The sequence below is a fragment of the Pseudorca crassidens genome, chromosome 4 (assembly GCF_039906515.1).
Source record: "Pseudorca crassidens isolate mPseCra1 chromosome 4, mPseCra1.hap1, whole genome shotgun sequence".
Taxonomy (NCBI): domain Eukaryota; kingdom Metazoa; phylum Chordata; class Mammalia; order Artiodactyla; family Delphinidae; genus Pseudorca; species Pseudorca crassidens.
This window is the reverse complement of record NC_090299.1, coordinates 23,894,269-23,906,714: the sequence shown is the minus strand read 5'-3', so window position 1 is coordinate 23,906,714 and position 12,446 is coordinate 23,894,269. Positions and strand designations below refer to the sequence as shown.

The 12,446-nt window shown below is 40.4% G+C and overlaps 1 long non-coding RNA gene across 1 annotated transcript in view; it reads right to left on the bottom strand.

Annotated features, from left to right (window-relative positions):
* Positions 1–7,680, bottom strand: part of LOC137223095 (uncharacterized) — a 153,627-nt gene extending 145,947 nt beyond the window's left edge. The window contains exon 1 of the long non-coding RNA XR_010942716.1: positions 7,455–7,680. This is a non-coding gene — a long non-coding RNA (uncharacterized lncRNA). The remainder of the gene's footprint in view (positions 1–7,454) is intronic.
* Positions 7,681–12,446: the final 4,766 nt, after the last annotated feature.

Below are 12,446 nucleotides of genomic sequence, written 5' to 3'. Positions count from 1 at the left end.
TCATCATTGCTTCCTCTGTCCCTTCAGAGGGACATCATCAATATTCCCAACAGTGGACCTATCCAAAGATTGCCAGCTACTTCCCTGAAAGGGAGATGACATCTATGAAGATGCTCTTTTCCAACCAAAACTCAAGTCGTTGACAAAAAGAGACTCACTGAATTCCATTATAAAGCCCCATGTGTGTGATAGTAGCAAACAAGATAACTTTAGAGATGGGAGAGAAGGGTTTTCTGGGGTCTTTACTTTGGGAAATACTATTTATTGATTAGTTCATGATTGGATAATGATTCATCTAAGAAAAACTATTCAGGTAAGGTAACTATCATCAAGCATAGAAGATTTGGTCACAAGGAGCAACAGAGAATGAGAGTAAACAGCTATCTGCTACAGCAAGATCCCTGTAAGTGGAAAAAGGGAAAGCTTTCAACCGTAAGCTCTGTTATGGTCTTGTCATTGGTTTTGTGGAATCCAGTGACATCCACAAGTGTTCTACATGTAGTTATTTAAAATATCTTGGTCCCAAGGATCCAAATTTACATATACTCAGATGTTCTCATAAACACTGAAATATATATTTATGTAATTTAGCCTTTAATTTTTGGAAGCTCCCCCTTTCCTGAAGCCATTTTAATTGATACTGAAATCTAATTGATTTCAAAACCAAAGTTTTGACTTGGAAAAAAAGATGAACTCTGGCTGTCCACTTGCAGAAGTGGCGGACTCTCAGGAGATATACTGCTCTTGGTGAGTAGGAAAACCCTTTCCTTCTCCTTGATCTGGGTGTGGACACTGAAGAGGGTGGAAGGAAAAAACGTCTCTGGTGGGAAGGTCGTCTGAGAACACAACAATTGAACAGAGTGGAGACTGCCTCTTGTTAAGTGTCTCAATATCCGCACTATTGAAAAGACTTTGGATTGACCTACAAGGAGTTTCCTTCGTCTCAATAAGCTGAGCGCCAAATTCCGTAACTAATACAGAGATTGTATCTGCAAAATCCACCGCCATTTTATCATCCACATAGGCATCATGTAAAGCTTAGCTAAGCAATTTATATTTGATTTTGCCTGCCGAACTGTCCATAAAGTTTAGAAATATTTCGTTAAGTGCCTCTGAAAACTTTTATGTACAATGTCTTTCGTCAGTCAGTACATTTACATTTTGAATTCACTAGAGCAACAAACTTGTGGTCAGTTTGCAAATAGGGTTCCAGAATCTAATTTATTGTCTTAGAAATGTGAATATATGTGTTTATGTTTCTTTTATATCAAGATATTCTTGTGGCTGTGAAAAATTAAGCACTTCCTGAGACAAAATGAACTCTGGTTACAGACCACAAGGTTGGTATATATGCCTAATAAAATATTTATTAGTGTCATTGTCTATAATATTGCATTTATGTTTGGGGGGGAAGCATGATTTTGTGTGAAATGTATTTGAAATATTTTTACCTACCAGAAATAGTTAAAATAAGATGAGATATCCTGTTTTACTATAATTTAAAATCCCTTTCAAGTTTTAGTGACTTAAAAATTAAGGGAAGTTTCTAACAAGGAAGTAATTTGATGCTTCTTAAAGGAAAAGACACTAGAATCTTGTATGTTCATATTAGTGAATCTCTATGTTATCAAGTGTTTCTAGATCACCTACTGTGTTGGCCATGAGAATACATCTCTCCTATCTTCAACTGCATGGAGCATAATGACCTGATAGCCCCAGCCGCTGAGCTCTGCAAGACGTCATCGCGTTTGTTTGGGGGCCACACTTCCCACAGGCTGCTTCCAGCCAGTGACTATACACGGCGGGGATACTCACATTCCTGGGAGACTCAGGGGTCTTCTGGTGATGATTTTGGTTTAAGGGCTCCCTGAGGATTCCCCAAAGCTTTGCTGACCTTTTCTTAGTACTGCACCAAGGGTTCTTCCAACAAACTCTTTCCTTCTTTCTCTCTCCTTCACTCAGGATCACAGCTGCACGGAGGTTGGATGGCTCTCTCAACCTTTCTTATCCCCCTTCCCCAATTCTCACTGGTTCTTCCCCTAATGAATTTCCTGAACAGTTTAATCCCATTTTGATTTCTGCTTATCTAAGGACCCAGGTTAACGTACTTAATGCCACGCAGTTTGATAAGTGCTATGAAATGTAAAACTTTTTTTTTTTTTTTGTGGTACGCGGGTCTCTCACTGTTGTGGCCTCTCCCATTGCAGAGCACAGGATCCGGATGTGCAGCCCCAGCAGCCATGGCTCACGGGCCCAGCCGCTCCACGGCATAGTGGGATCTTCCCGGACTGGGGCACGAACTCATGTCCCCTGCATCGGCAGGCAGACTCTCAACCACTGCACCACCAGGGAAGCCCTGAAATGTAAAACTTTTAAACTAGGGTCATTTGACCCATCTCTGCCTCCTCAAACCTTTCTTCGGTACCCTCACTTGTAAATGGTGGGATTTGATTAAATCATTTCCAGGAAACGTTTGGCTCTAAAATTCTCTTGAGTTTCACCTATAGAATTATTAGTGAAGAATACTGTGGTGAATTAAAGATGGCCACAAATTCTTTGTCATTTCCCTAGTCAAGAAGTCCAGGAATCAAAGTTGGCCCTATACCTGTTTAAACCATAAGAGGTGGAGGAAGTGACACTGCCACTTCCTGGCTAAACCCTAAGAAGGGTGTGCAGCTTCCATGTTCCATATAAGCAGTTTAGCTGTCTTGCTGCAGAGAACACTCAGAGATCTCCTGTGGGGAGGAGAGGCCCTAAGATTACATGGAGAGGGGGAGCAGCCCAGCAATCCCACTGACCCAGCCCCAGGCCCACCTGACTGCCCAAGTGAGATCAGGAAGAGAACTACCCAGTGGATCCCAATTAATCAACAGAACCATGAGAGATAGTCAGATGATGTTGCCCAAGCCCCTAACTTTTAGAATTGTTTGTTATGCAGCAATAGGTAACTGAGACAAATGTAATGTCTCAATATCTCAATGAATATAATTATATTATTTACCTTTAAATGATATATTTCAGTTGACTTATTGAACAAATATTTAATGTATATATTAAATGTATTTAATACATGTTTCCACAGACACATACATATATACACATGTGTGTATATATGTGTGTACATATGTACACAATGTATATGTATAGGTATATGTGTATGAATATATGTACGTGTACGTGTGTGTGTGCATGTGTGTGCATGTAGCCATTTAATTCTATAAAGGATTTTCAGTTACAAAGCAAAGGTGATGATGGGAGAGATAAACAGCTGTCATGGGATAAGAGAAGAAAGAGAACACTGTAACCAGGGCAGTTAGTGTGATGTTCCAGGAAGAGGGAGGATTTAGACAGAGCCTTGAAGGAGGATAGGATTTAGATATGGAAACAGAGAATGTGGGGAAGGGATGGAATGGATATGAGGGACACTGCTATGTCATAGCTCTGTATCTACCCAGCTACGTGTAATTTAAGCAAATACAAATAACCTGAGGTAAGGGAAGATCTAACTGAACCTGAAGTTTCTTCCTATGAATGATAGTTAATGGTATTGCACTTTTAATATTACATAACTGACTAGAGTAAAATCATAGGTTATAACTGCAGGGTATATCTCACATCTTTCTATGCCTGTATTACAATTATAGCTTTTTAATGTCTTTGTGAAGTGTTTTTCACTAAATATAAAATGTATTGCAACACTTTACATTTCAGATGAAAGCATTTCAGAGTTTGTTTCTTAATGTCAGAAGTGAAAGGCATGTCACTGGTGGATTACCTGTGATTATGCAGAGATGTATTTGCTCTCAACATTTGCAAATGATATCAGGAAACCACTGAGGGCATTTTTTCCTTTTAGAAGATGTAAAATACTGAATCATATATTTTTTTAGTTAACACTCCATGTCTACTTCTGAAGCCAAAGGTAATGCAGTGGTACACTGAAGTTCAAGAGAAATGATTGTCAATATAATGTTGATGTCAATTATTTCAAGAAAGAGGAGAGAGAGAGAGAGAGAGAGAGAAACAATTCCCATCATTTCCCAAATCCACATTCAGTGACATTACATTGGCAGACTGGAATACCAAGGTGGGAATATTTACACAATAGAGATTGGTGAATGTTTCAAACTGGGTTTTTATTTTTGTTTTTTTCCCTGTTTTCTTGAGAGTAGCTGGTTAAACATATACCAGTATAACTGAAGGTAAGATTTGGTCCAATGTATTTAAATAGATACATTAAGATTTGCCTAAAATCAAGACTTTCTACAATTATTTTATTCAACTGTACTTTGCCGTGGCCCCGTTTAGTCTTTGATGTAGACTCCCCCAAAATACTGTCCCTACTGAGACCTGGTCGTGTGACAGCTACTCCTCATTTCTTCTCTGTCTTCTTAGCTCGGAAAACTTCAACACAGACTGATCAACTGCTGTCACTTCTTCTGTAAGCGATGGCGCTGTAGCAGCAGTTAGAGACAAAGGTCTTGGCCCCTCCAGCGCCCTTCACGCTCATTAAGAGAGCAGGTACATGTGAAAAATTATGCTCTTCCACACAACTCCTCTGTGAATCCTTCTCTGACCTTCCAAACTTGGTAAGATCCAGTCATAACATGTGGTCATTTCATATTTCCTTTGTATCTTTCCCACAATTATCATATTGTACTTGCTAACTGAATCCCTTACCCTGTCTTATAGGGCAATTTGCCCCCCTCCTCAATTTGTCTCAAGATGACTATGATTATTTGATGCACCCTCTACTAAGTTCCAGGCAAAGGGGTCCTTTTTCAGTTCTCCAAATAAGCCCATCTTTTCTGCCTCAGGGTGTTATTACAGCCACTTCCTTTGTCTAGACATGTTCTCCTACACTTTGTTTGGCTTCACCTTCTCAATCCTCTGGCTTTAAGTTTAAATGTTCCTACCTCAGAAAATATTCCCCGATTGCCCAGATCAGTCACTTCTCCCTGCTACATACTCTCCCATCAAGCATTACTTTCCCTCTGTAACATGTACTTCAGCTACTGAGTTAATTGTGTAGTTGTGTGATTATCTGTGTACTGTGGAAAGCTATAAACCAACAAGGACCTGTTGTATAGCACAGGGAACTCTGCTCAATACTCTGTAATAACCTAAATGGGAAAAGAATTTTAAAAAGACTAGATACATATATATGTATAACTGAATCACTTTGCTATAGACCTGAAACTAATGCAACATTGTTAATCAACTATACTCCAATATAAAATAAAAATTAAAAAAAAGAAGTCACGTTTACCTCTCTATGCTCTTAAATAGTAAATAACAGTGTGTCAGGACATGATATAACAGTTTTACAAGACAGCAGCACAGTGAACATCTGTTGCATAAGTGAATAAAGAGCCATCACTAAAATCCACAAATAGGAGTTCAGCCACTAGGGTAGTCTTTAAGTCGAACCACTTTCAATGAACGGACACTTCCATCAAATCCCATGCACTTCAAACTTGGGTGGCAATATCAACACTGTGAATGGTAGTGACTACTAGAACCATGTATCAGGCCTGTTCAGATGTAGGATGTACCTTTCACTGAATCTCACTTGAGTATCTAAATTTTCTATTCTGGAATTTCCAGAATTTTGTATATACATCTACTTACTGTATATCTATATCTATATTCATATATAGTCAATATATTATATTTAAATATATAGTTAGTATATATATTTACTTGCTTATTAAATATATACACATGCTTCTTTCTTCTCCATCCTCAGAACTTGACCAAGGAAAAATTTTCCGCTGTTTTAAAAAATGCTGTTTAAGAAAACCTAGAGGTACTAATTATTTTCTGGAATCACAAGCCAAATCACATAATCAGAGATAAAACCAAATTTATGTAACACAAAGCACACTCTGCAAAGTTTTGCAAAGTATTGATTGCAAGGTTCTGTAACATCAGCAAGGGGGCACACTTATTTGTCAATGTAATCTATCTTTTTGGTTCCTCCAATGCCTGAAACTATGCCTGGCATAGTTTATGAAAAAAAAAAAATCCTAAGTAAAACGAAATCATCGTGGAGTTAGTTGCATAAACAATGTGAAAGAAAAAAAGAATGTCATCTGGAATATGTTTATTAATAACTAAAGAACATCAGGTGCTTTCCAATAATTAAAATCTATTAATTAGTTCTTGACAAATACCTATCTTTCACAAAACTAACTATAAGAATGTAAAAATGTTTATTTGGAGGTCTCAAAATACTTTACATAAAATTGCTGAAAGTAATTTAGTAATATTATACTCCAGTACAGAACATGTTTTGCTTGGAGAAGAAATGTGTGAAATTGTGTTGTTTATTAACTCTGCTGTGGTAGGCAAGTCAGAAGCAAGTTTGCCTGCAGTATATCCAAGAAAATTCCCACCTCTAGAAATTTTTAAGACAGAGGATAAGAAAAATGTACTTTGAGACATTATCTAGGCTTGACACATTAAATGGAATATGCATTCCCATTTCAATGCACCCTACTTTTTATTTATTTGCATTTATAATTGTATTTGTTTTTATGTGCATTTATTTTGTATTGATTTGTATATAGAAACTAGGAAGAAATGAAAACTTTTCATACTATCTACCCAGCTAGTAAAGGAAAAGTTAACAATTACCAATTGATTGCAATCTTACACAATTTTAAGGGGGAGATCCTTTTATTACAAAGACAGGATTTAAAAATCAGAGTAAGAAGAAGCAGTTCCTTTTTCATAAAACCTACTTAAAAGTTTTTATTGCACCTAATAGAACAGAATTAGATGCCATCTCAACCCTGAATGTCTTTGACTGACTAACTTTAAGAGAAAATAGAGTTCAGTTTTCTAAGACTGAGGCATTATTAGTGAACGGTGCACACAAATAGTTACACTTACTGAATGAAGGCAAAAGAGCTCAAGAAAGTTTTAAGAAACAGGATACGCGAACCAAGCATTGCAGTATCCACTCCCATCAGCTTAGGAAAAAGGCTTCACAGGGGTAGAAGAACCAGCCCTGACAGGTACATTCCTGTTATTTGACACCTTACTAAAATTAGCCATCAAAAGGCCGTCAACCTGCTGAAGGTCCCCTAAGGAGAAGTGTCACATGCAAAAACCATTCCCAAAGGACCCATTGGGTACAACTATATGAAGACAGAAGTGGAAAATAACAGCACTCCCAAACGCAGCAGCCAAGTTGTAATGTGCCTTTAAGAACAGTTTAAATGCCAGCGTTCAGAGTAGCGAAACATCAACAGGCTAACAGGCAGGCACACGTAAACAACCACAGCAAGCAAAAACTTTCAGGATTATATTTGGAACCCAATCGTCACCAAAAGACTCCCGGGATTTTTGTTGCTTAAATAAACTTGTTTAAAACAGGAAAGGAAAAGCTGGTTAAATGAGTGTCAGTTTCAGGACTCCTTTTCGAACCGCGAGAAACTTGCCCTGACCGTGCGCGCCGCCTCTGGAGTCCACATTCCAAGTCGCCGAGGACCGCCCGGTCCCTGGTGGTTCCCTCGGGCTGCGGGCGTCCGGGGATCCTCCTTCCCGGGTCCTCAGCCTCCGCGGCTCCTCGCGGCGGCCCCGCCCTCCCGGAGGCGCTCGGGGGCTACGTGGTGCCGGGAGCCGGGCGGGGACGGCCCCTCCCCTCGTGCGCCCGGGTCCCAGCGGCCGCGGCCGGTGGGCGCCTCGCGGATCCAGGAGCGCGGGCGGCGCCGGGGACTCGCGCGCTCGCTCCGACGCGCTCCGCGGTCCCCGCTCGGCCAGCGCGCCGCTCCCCGCCCGCGCGCGCCTGCCCGGGGAAGCGGGCTGGAGGCACTTCCGTCTGCTGAGAGTCCCTGAAGCGGCGCCGAGAGGGCAGCTGTTCAAAGCTCCCCAAAGTTAGGGCGCAGTCACACACAGGATCGTTTACTCTACACTCCTAGGACCGTGGGTGGGAAGAGACCCATTATTCACTACATGAAAGAAACTCATTAGCGAAGTAGGATGACTGTCACTTAACCTGACAGTGAATTAGACCAGGTCACCTTTCTCCGATGGCTTTTGGTGCCGTCAGCATGAGTCCTTAGGGTCGCAGGTTCCTGACAATACAAACCACAGACTGAGAGCTCCCCCAAAGAAGAGGCTGAGCCGCTGCTTCTAAGTCCTCAGAATCCAGCAGTGTGCCTGAGCATGGAAGACACACGACAGCAGATGGGCTTGTTGAAGGAGTGGAATGAAATTATACAAGGAGGGAAGCTGAGCGTTTCCCTCTATTAGACAACTTTTTAAATGATCATTTGTCCTGGGCTCTAGCAGGCAAGGGCAGGCTAGAATTGACATAATTTGTTGTTTTGTTCTCCAACATCGGTGTTTGATTAGGGGGCTTAGTCATCACCCCCCTCCACCTCATTTTGGTTCCAGTAACACAAAGCACAGAAGGGCCAATCATCCTTCCCTCCTTCCATTCACTTTAGATGATCCAAACTCCTGCCCTGACAGCAGGTGACCTGATGTAGACTTGCCATTGATGTCATTATATCTGCCTAATGATAGGTGTCTTTCAGAGATAAGATTGTGGCATGTCATGTCCTCCAGAGACAGAAAGATAGCCATCCTTATCAACAGTTTTCATTCACTCAGAATGCACAAGAGTATACATTCACACTCTACATTTATGTTAACTCTCCCACTTTTTAAAAACGATCCTGTCACCTGTTACAGTAGAATCTGAGAAAGTCCAAACCAGCTGGACATCCAGCAAAATGTCACAGTGGTCCATATAATAAACAAACTGGATGTGGAAGAAGCAACTAGTGTCTTAGAGGCCTTGGTAAAACACACAGACTCTAAAAGGCAGTACATAAATCTTACAAAGATACATATCAGAAAACTTTTGGGGACCCTATGGTCTGGGACGTGCTAGTATATCCCTTCCAAAGTAAAGGATGAATTAATCCATCTCACACCTTCCAGAGCTAATAAGGAAGTTCAGTGCCTGGTATGCTTTTCTGAATCCTGAAAGCAGCATTTTCCATGCTTGGGAATACTACTTTGACCCATATACCAGTTAACATTAAAGGCCACTAGCTGTGTGGAGAAAAGAATAAGGAAAGAGTCTGAAGTGGGTCTGGGCAGCAGTGCAGGCAGGCTTGCTGTTTAATCACGGCAAATCCTGTGGAATTAGAGGTATCAGTGGTGGGAAGAGATGCCAGGAGTTATGTAAGTCCCAGGCTGTGGGTATTAATGTCAAAGTTTATTTTTAAGAACAAAAATTATTCTTTTTCCTCATGTGAAACTCAATCATTTGTCTTATTTTTTGCATAAAATAGCAACGATTTTATTAATATTTTAAGGTGCTGATAAAAATTATGGCAATGCAAATTTCCACTTTCTTAACTTAAGCTACTTAAAGTTGGAAAATTTGCTAAATCATACTTTGAGAGGTATCTTATTAAACTTCGTAGAAAATCTAAATGCCACCCTGTGTGCACAAGTTCATTCACCCCTCAGCTTCTGCAGGGACTGTTCCCTGGTTTAAAACAGAAGTCTGGGGCTTCCCTGGCGGCGCAGTGGTTGGGAGTCCGCCTGCCGATGCAGGGAACATGGGTTCGTGCCCTGGTCCGGGAGGATCCCACATGTTGCGGAGCGGCTGGGCCCGTGAGCCATGGCCACTGGGCTTGCACGTCCGGAGTCTGTGCTTCGCAACGGGAGAGGCCACAACAGTGAGAGGCCCACTTACCACACAAAAAAATAATAATAATAATTTTTTAAAAAAAAGAACTTTGGGATCACCATTCTTCTCTTTCTAGTCGTAGCATATTCTGGCTATACTAGTGATTCTCAAACTTTGCACCCTATTAGAATCACCTAAGGAGATTTTAAACAGCCTGCTGTTGAGGCCACACTCCACACCAATTTAATCAAAATCTCTCTGGTGGAATTTATAGACATCAGTAGTTTTTTTTAAACTCTGCTGGTGATTCCAGATAGAAGCCAAGTTTGATAACCATGGTATACACTTTTCAAAGGGAATTACAGGCTTCCCTGGTGGCGCAGTGGTTGAGAGTCCGCCTGCCGATGCAGGGGACACGGGTTCGTGCCCCGGTCCGGGAAGATCCCACATGCCGCGGAGCAGCTGGGCCCGTGAGCCATGGCCGCTGAGCCTGCGTGCCCGGAGCCTGTGCTCCGCAACGGAAGAGGCCACAACAGTGAGAGGCCCGCGTACCATAAAAAACAACAACAACAAAGGGCATTACACACTTGCTACTTTCTTACGTTCTTGACATCCCAACAAAATGAATTTCCATGAGTAAATGGGCTTTCCTGTCCTATCATTCATATCATTCATTTACTGATCTGCATATGTAGAGATTTATTATGTGTTTTGTTAGTTGATGAAAATAGGCTTTTTAACATCTTAAACTTTATTAATAAATGGCAATATTTTTCTTATTAAAATATGAGGAAGAGTTTTCAAAGTAAAATTTATGAATTTACTTTATACATAGGGAAAAGACTTAACAAGAATATATAAAAGAAGAATGTAAACATAAGTTTCAGAATTCTATAAAATATCTGATATACATTTTTTTAAAGAGGTATGGCTGATTGTCATAATCTTTTTTTTTTTTTTTTTTTTTTTGTGGTACGCGGGCCTCTCACTGTTGTGGCCTCTCCCGTTGCAGAGCACAGGCTCCGGACGCGCAGGCTCAGCGGCCATGGCTCACGGGCCCAGCCGCTCCGTGGCATGTGGCATCTTCCCGGACCGGGGCACGAACCCGTGTCCCCTGCATCGGCAGGCGGACTCTCAACCACTGCGCCACCACGGAAGCCCTGTCATTATCTTTAATATGCATTGTTCTGAATTGAAGCAATCCTGTCTGTATAATTGTACTATATACCTTCAGGAAATATAAAAAGTGAATGAAAATACATGAGCATTACAGAGTGGAACAAGAAAAAATATAACATTTTATGAAGGTTGCACTTCTATAAATCAGCACTCTCTAATTCAAGATGAAAATAATTATTCATACTCAAAGCTGTCATGTTTAAGAGGCACTTCATAAATGTTAAAAAAAATAACAGCAGTGTTCTTTTGGGGGAAAGTTTCATAAGATGTATACCTATTACGTGATACTGTAAGACTATAAAAACAAGGATCCAGAATGCACATATTTAGGGGATCTAATGAAATAGTTGCAAAATATTTTTGATAACTTATTAATAAAATTTTATTTGTAACCTCATTAATCAATTTTCTAATCAGCAAACTAAAAAACAAGATCAATGGGGTGACATCATAATTTACAAAATATTTAAGGATTGTCATCTCATTGAACACTGAGATTGTTTTATGCCTTATTAAACATCTTGATCATGATGTAGTCACGGCTTAGGAGATGTACTAACTTATTCAACCTGTAAGTCAGTGACAGAGAGAAGCCTCAACTCCACTCTTTCATCTCAGAGTCGTCATTCTTTTTTTGATTAAAAAACCCATAATACTTGGGGACTACTTTTACTGTGGTGGTAAGGTATTATAATAATACCATCCCATATATTTAAAAAATAAAAATTTACTCTGACCATTTAAATCTCTGAAAACAGATTATTGTTTTCAAACAACACAGCAGGGCTTTTGTAATACCTCAATTGTTTTCTTTCTCTGAAGAAAAAAGTATAAATAAACAGAATATTACCTGTAATTCGTACAATTTTAGATATAATTTCTTTTCTGCTTAAGAGAGATAGTGGGCTGACTTATCTGCCTACTTGTGGTAAAATAGAACGCTGGTGAAAATAGAAAATTTCTTATTGTTTTTTTTCTTTCATTGGCAGGTCATTTAGTACTTTTGGTATAGAAACTCTAGAATCCATTTGAATGAATTTTATACTCTGAGGTTTTTTTTTTTTTTTTTTTTTTTTTTGCGGTTCGCGGGCCTCTCACTGTTGTGGCCTCTCCCGTTGCGGAGCACAGGCTCCGGATGCACAGGCTCAGCGGCCATGGCTCACGGGCCCAGCCGCTCCGCGGTATGCGGAATCTTCCCAGACCAGGGTACGAACCCGTGTCCCCTGCATCGGCAGGCGGACTTTCAACCACTGCGCCACCAGGGAAGCCCTACTCTGAGGTTTTATATAAGGTCAAATATTTCAATGATTTGCCATTTCAAGAATAATTCCACATGTCAGAATTAAGGAGAATCAATGATTTTTTTAGTAATGTTTATTTAATGATAGCAAATCAATTGCTGCCACAAATGTCTTGCCAGAAATGTTCCCTGAAAATCTCTGTAAATTCATGACCCAAAGGTCATATCTGTTTCCCCAGCTATACCTTTGACTAGAATGCTCATATCAGATCTTAGTCAGCCTCCTCTGTAGCCGCAGCTACAATCATATGGAAAAAGCCAAAGTAACTACTGTGTCGCTAAATAGCTGGGTCTGAGTACTCTTCGGGA